Consider the following 7,634-nt stretch of genomic DNA (forward strand, 5'->3'; position numbering starts at 1 on the left):
TGGGCTCAAGTATAGCAGGGATTGTGGGGCTGGCGCGGGATTGGGCAGTGTTTCGTTCTGCTGTGCATGGGGTCTCTATGAGTCGGAAACAACTCCACGGCACTTAACAACAACAACAACAACAATCACCTTTTTGATGAGATCTGCTATGAATAGTCCTTTGGGCTGTGGCCTGCTTCCAGTACATATGCAAAAGTTCTAGGGAACATCTCTGGTTTTTTGCTTGGGATCCTCCCTCTGGCTCATCATCATCTGGATTTGAACAAGTGGACTGCTGTGCTGCCTGCTGCTCTTGGAATTGTTCCCTTCACAGCCTGTGAATGAATAGCCTGATATTTTACCTGCTGATCTTGGATTCATCAACCTCTGAGGCCATCAGCCTTCTGTATCACCTGCCAATCTTGGATTCATCAGCCCCCACAGCTGTGTGACTCAGGAGAAGGCTTCAGCTTGACATTTGACCTATGGACTTGGAACTTGCCAGCCTCTACAGCTGCATGAGTTATTTCCTTGAGATAAATTTCTCTCTGTCTCTCTTTCTTTCTCCTCTCTCTCTCTCATCCAGCCTAAATCATAAGCCAATCACATTCCCCCACGGGAACCAGGGGTCATTTCATAGTGTTGTTACTATAAAGCCTTCCCTCCACAGCTCCTGCTTTTTCACTTTATATCAAAGTGCTATTCCCATATGCTGTATGTGGTATTCTGTCTTCCTCCACCAAATGTGAGTATATGTGCCTAAAACAATTGCTGTTGATATCATCTTCTAATATAGGTGTCATGTGTTCAGCCATCCTCACAATGCTATCGTAGAAATTCTTTCCTCAACAACAGGATGAGAGAAGGCAATCAAAATAGAAACCTGGATTCTATTCTTGAAAAATCTTTGTTAAACTCAAGTCTCCCAATTTGGCAAAAAGACTCAGAATAATTGACTTAACTACTTAATACAGGAGATAATTGAAGCTTCTAGGAGAATTGAGGACAATGAGGTTCAAAGATGGCAGGTGGAAAAGAAAAGAAAGAATCCAAAAGTCAGAGATGGGGCCAAGACTAAATAAAGCCAGAAGAACTCTACAATTGTGGTATTGCCTTGAATTTTCATAGGCCACAGAATACTGAAGGGTTTTACTTGACTTTTTAAGGCTAGAAAGGTCAAAGACCATATGATATACTTGGATATTTGAGATGAAAATATTTAGGTAATTTATCTACCCTATTTAGCTAATGAAGAAAAACAGGACATTGGGGTTAGAGGATGACTCATTAACAACCTGCAATATGCAGAAGCCACCGTTGTTTGCCAAAAATGAAGACAACTTGAAGCACTTCCTTATGAGAGTCAAAATCTTTAACCCTCAGAATGGATTACACCTGAATGTGAAAAAAAAAAAAAATTCTCACAATTAGACCATAAACAACATCATGATGAATGGAGGAGAAATTATACTTATCCATGATTTCATTCTTCTTTGATCAATGTCCACAGAAGCTGCAATGTTGCATTGGAAAATCTGCTGCAAAATATCTCTTCAAAGTTTCCCAAAACAGTAATGTCACTTTGATGACTAAGGTGCTCTTGACTCAAGCCATGATTTTTTCAATTGCCTTATGTGCATGGGAAGGAGCTCTGGTGACACAGTGCCTAAAGCTTTTGACTGCTAACCAAAAAGTTGGTGGTTCAAACCCACCAGCCACTCTGTAAAAGGAAGACTGGGCAATCTACTTCTGTAAAGATTTACTACCTCAGAAACCCAAAGGGGGTCGCTATGAGTTGGAATCAACTTGACGGCAGTGAGTTTGGTTTGATTTTTCATGTGCATACGAAAGCTGAAAAATTAAAATTTGGGACAGAATAATTGATGCATTCAAATTGTGGTGTTGGTGAAGAATGATGACTATATCATGGACTGCCAAAAGAATTAGCAAATAATCTTAAAATAAATACAACCAGAATGCTTCTCAGAAGGGATGATAAGACTTCAACTTCCTTACTTTGGTAAGGTCATCAGAGAATACCAACTACTAGAAAAAAGACATCATGCTTGGTAAAGTAGAGGATTAGCAAAAAAAAAAAAAAGAAAAGAAAAGAAACCCTTAAGGAGATGAATTGACTCAATAACCACAAAAAATAGACACAACAATGGGCTCAAACGTATCAAGACTTATGAGGATGCTGCAGGAATGGGCAGTGTTTTGTTCATTTTACCTAGGGTTGCCAGGTGTCGAAGCTGACTCAATAACAACTAACAACAACAACAACAACTTATTTCATTATAATTTAATAGGAATTTCTCAAATCCCACCTCCAGTACATCAATTCATCTTCTTATTCCTACCCTTGAACCAACAGCAAAGCACAATTACCCAAATGTCTGGTGAACAGTTTTAAGGGTCTTCTCCAACTCCTACTTTCTGGTAAATTTATCTCTTCCCTGTTATTTCCTCAGCCCTAGGGTAATAGCTGTTTCCTGTAGTCACCTGAAAGAATTCCCACAAAATATCTATTTTAGCAGTTTCAGTTTTTCAATGTCTATCAAATTTTTCTATACTAAATATTCTTTGTTAAATATATCTATTGTGATTTATTTTTTTCTGCCTGGGCAAAGATTGATACAGATAACTTATCTAAAAGATTCAGTTCATTATAATTAAATAAGAATAGCTTAACCACACTGCAGCACAAAAATTCATATTTTTCCCCCCTCCCATGAAAACATCATGCTAGCTCATTATACCAAAATGAAATACTCTCCCTAGGCCTGTCTGGGTTCTTTCACTTCTATTAGAATTTTCTCCACTAATATGTGTTAAGAATAGTTCTAAACCTATAGTTTGGATTCTAAGCTTTATTTGTCTCTTGCAGGACTACATCACACAAAGCTTCAGTCCTACTCTATCCTCTTCTTAAGCTCATTGTTCTATTTATCTTCATGGGCACCTTTCTAGAAATTCCAATGGGACTGAATCAAAATTCATATATAGTAGAGGCAAAATTTTGAGAAAAATAAATTAATGCTTGCTAGGATGCAAAATGGAGCTCTAGTAGTGTAGTGCCTAAGGCATTTGACTGATAACCAGAAGGCTGGTGGTTCAAATCCACCAGCCACTCCTTGGAAGGAAGGTTGGGCAATGAACTTCTGTAGTGATACCTCAGAAACCCAAAGAAGGGTCACTATGAGTCAGATGCAACTTGACGGCAGTGAGTTTCTTTTTCTTTTCTTTTCTTTTCTTTTCTTTTTTAAGTGATGCAAAGGAGTTCTGGTGGTGTAGTGGTTAAGGCATTTGGCTGCTAACCAAAAGGTCAGTAGTTCAAACCCACCAGGTGCTCCATGGAAGAAAGGTGAGGAGGTCTGCTCCAGTAGAGATTTACAATCTTGGTAACAGAATAAGGGTCACTATGAATAGGAATCAACTTCATGGTAGAGAGTTTGGGTTTTTGCTATTGTTGTCTTGATATAAAGAGGAGCTCTGGTGGCACAGTGGTTAAGAACTCAGCTGTTAACCATAGGTCAATGGTTCAAACCAATCAGACACCCCATGTGGTGATCTGCTTCCATAAATATAAAAAAAAAGAAAGAAAGAAAGAAAGAAAAACTTCACTGCCATGGAGTAGGACCCTACACATAGTGACCCCTTCTTGGTTTTCCAAGGTGGTATCACTACAGAAGTAGATTACCCAATCTTCCTTCCGTTCCATAAATATCACAACCTTGGAAATCTTATGAGGTATTTCTACTCTGTCCTAAAGGGTCACTCTATGTCAGAATCAACTCAATAGCAATAGCAATGGGTTTGGTTTTATTGCTATGAAAAAAAGTATTAGGAAATCCCAGCTTTGAAGCTAGAATGGAAACTTTGTTGGGTATAAATTTTTCATCAGATTTCATTACCACGGAAACCTGTGGAGATTGTTCCTTTGTATTCTGGACTTGAATGAGATTGTGGAGGAAGGAGTCTGGGGCCAGCTCTCTTAAAGCTCACTGCCTGAAGAATGCCCTATTGTCTGTAGGGTTAGTAACTCAATGAGGATTGATCTCTGGGTCAATAATTCTTTATCAATTTTTCTTTGAACATGGTGTGATGATCATTTGATTCATAGATTTTGTTCTCCATTTAGGACATGTTAGTTTTATTTTACTTGAGTGCTATCCAGAAGGCTGGTAGTGCAAACCCACCTGGGCAATCTACTTCAGTAGTGATACCACCTTGGAAACCAAAGGAGGGGTTGCTATAAGTCGGGCTTGACTCAACAGCACATAACAACAACAACATGCCTTTTCTCTGTCCTATTTGATGGATTCTATTCTTTCACCACATCAATTATCATTTATTTTAGATTATTTTGTCTTTCATGTAAATAATTCTTGCTCTAAATGAGTCAACCTCTCTGTCACTTTCCTCTGAATTCACTTTGATCATTTTTGTTGCTGTTGGGTGCCATTGACTGGGCTCTGACACATAGTGACTTTATGGAAACAGAATGAAACACTTCCCAGTCCTTTGCCACCCTCACAGTCTCTTTTATCCTTGAGCCCATCATTGCAGCCACTGTGTCATTGCATCTCATTGAGGGTTTTCCCATTTTTCACTGACCGTCTACTTTCCTAAGAATAATATCTTTCTCCACAGAATTGTCGCTTCTAATAAGATGGCCAAAGTAAGTGAGACAAAGTCTGTCCATTCCCCTTCTGCACAAAATTCTGGCTATACTTCCTCCAAGACAGAGTTGTTCATTACTCTGGGAACCTATGCTACTTTCAGTATTCTTCACCAACATCACATTTCAAATATACCTATTCTTCTTAGTCTTCCTTATTCATGTATGTGAGGCTAGTCTTCCTTATCCATGCATATGAGGCTATTGAAAAGGCCATGGCTAGGTCAGGCACCCCTTACTCTTCAAAGTGATATCTTTGCTCCTTAACACTTCAAAGAGGTATTTTCCTTCATATTTCCCCAGTGCAATAAGTCCTCTGATTTCTTGGCTGCTGCTTCCGTGAGTATTGATTGTGGATCTAAGTAAAGTGAAATCTTGGGCAATGTCAATCTTTTCTCCATTTATTGTAGTGTGGCTTATTGGTCCACTTGTGAAGATTTTTGTTTTCTTTATGTTGAGATATAACTCATACTGAAGGCTGCAGTGTTTGATCTTCATTAGTAAATGCTACAAGTCCTCTTCACTTTCAGCAAGCAAGGTTTTGTCATCTGCAGATTGCAGGTTGTAAATAAGTCTTCTTCCAATCCTACCTCTACATTCTTCTTCATATAGTCCAGCTTCTAGGATGATTTTCTGTGCTTACAAGATGAATAAGTATGGTGAAAGGATGCAACCCTGACACACATCTTTCATTATTTTAAACCATGCAGTATTCCCTTATTCTGTTCGAACAACTGCCTCTTTGTCTATGGACAGGTTCCTCATGAGCACAATTAAGTGTTCTGGAATTCCAGTTCTTCACAATGTTATCCATAATTTGTTATGATCCACACATTGGCCAGGTAGCTCTCTTCCAAATTTCTTGGCATAAGCAAGTAAGTACCTCCAGCAATGCATCCATTTGTTGAAACATCTCAGTGTGCATTCCATCAATTCCTAGAGTCTTGTTTTTCTTCAGTTCCTTGAGCTCATCTTCCTTCAATACCATTTATTCTTGATAATATGCTACCTCCTGAGATTGTTGAACATTGACCAATTGTTTTTGATATAATATCTCTGTGTCACTTCCATTTTCCTGCATCATTCAATATTTTGCTCATAGAATCCTTCAATATTGCAGCTTGACTGTTGAGTTTTTTCTTTAATTCTTTCTGCTTGAGAAATGCCAACAGTGTTCTTCCCTTTTGGTTTTCTAACTCCAGGTCTTTTCACATTTCATTATAATACTTAACTTTATGTTTTCGAGAATCCCTTTGAAATCTGTTCAGATTTTTCACTTCATAATCTCTTCTGTTTTAGCTACTTTCCATTAAAAAGTTTCAGAGTGTTTTCTGACATCCATTTTGGCCTTTTCTTCCTTCCCTGTCTTTTTAATGAGCCTTTTTTTTTTTCTTCATGCATAATGTTCTTGATATCATCACACAACTCATCTGATCTTTTGCCATTTGTGTTCAATGTGTCAAATCTATACTTCACATGGTTTTTAAATTCATGGGCATATAATCAAGGTTGTCTTTTTGCTCTCATAGACTTGTTTAACTTTCTTCATCTTTAACTTGAAATTATATATGAGCACTTGATGGTCTGTTCCACAGTCAGCTCCTGGTTGTTTTGACTAAAGATATTGGCTTCCCCATCACCTTCTTCTACAGATGTATCAATAAGATTCCTGTGTGTTAGAGCTAGTGAGATCCATGTGCTTCTGTTTATGTTATTGGAAAAAGGTATTTGCAATAAATAAGTCATTGGTCTTGTAAAATTCCATCATGCAATCTCCAGTGGCATTTCTATCACCAAGGCCATTTTTCCTACTACCAATGCTTATTTGTTTTCCAATTTCACATTCCAATCATCATTAATAATGAGTACATCTTGATTGTGTATTTGGTCAATTTCAGACTGCAGAAGTTGTTAAATACCTTCAATTTCTTCATCTTTGGCTTTAGTGTTTGGTGTTTAAATTTGAATAATAGTAGTTTTACAGCTCTTCCTTGTAGGTGTAAGGATATTATTCTATCACTGACAGCATTGTACTTAGGGACAGATCATGAAATAGTCTTTTTGATGATGAATTCAATGTCATTCCTCTTCAATTTGTCATTCCCAGCATAGCAGACCATATGCTTGTCTGATTCAAAATGGCCAATACCAGTCCATTTCATCTCACTAATGCCCAGAATATCAATCTTTATACATTCCATTTTATATTTGACAACTTCCAATTTCCCTAGATCCATATGCTATAGTTCCATATTCTGGTTATTAATGGATGTTTGAAGTTGTTTCTTCCCATTTTGAGTGGTACACCATGAGGACATGAAGGTCATAAGCTTTACACCATCCACATCATTGAAGTTGACTCTTTGAGGAGGCAGCTCTTCCCCAGCTGTATTCTAAGTGTCTTCTAACCTGAGGGGCTCATCTTTCAACACTGTATCAGTGTTTCACTGCTATTCATAAGGCTTTCACTGGCAAATTATTTCAGAAGTGAATAGCCTTATCTTTCTTCCCACTCTGTTGTAGTCTGGAAGCTCTGCTGAAACATATCTACCATGGGTGACCCTGTTACCCTGTTGGTATTTGGAATATGGAAGGCATGGCCTCCAGCCTAATAGCAACATGCAAGCCACCACAGTACAACAAATTGAGTGACAGATAAATGGAAGAAATGCCAACATAAAAGAACTGAACAGAAAATTTCAAAAAGGCAGCTCAAGAAAACAAAGTAAAGTATTATAATGAAATTTGAAGAGACCTGGAGTTAGAAAACCAAAATGGAAGAACATGCTTAGCATTTTTCAACCTGAAAGAACTGAAGAAAAAATTCAAGCTTCAAGTTGCTATATTGAAGGATTTCATGGGCAAAATATCAACTGATGCAGGAAGCTTCAAAAGAAGATGGAAGGAATACACAAAGTCACTGTAACAAAAAGAATTGGTCAATGTTCAACTATTTCAGGAGGTGGCATATGAT

Source organism: Orycteropus afer, unplaced genomic scaffold, assembly GCF_000298275.1.
Source record: "Orycteropus afer afer isolate SDZICR_OR568_19922 unplaced genomic scaffold, OryAfe1.0 scaffold00329, whole genome shotgun sequence".
Taxonomy (NCBI): Eukaryota; Metazoa; Chordata; class Mammalia; order Tubulidentata; family Orycteropodidae; genus Orycteropus; species Orycteropus afer.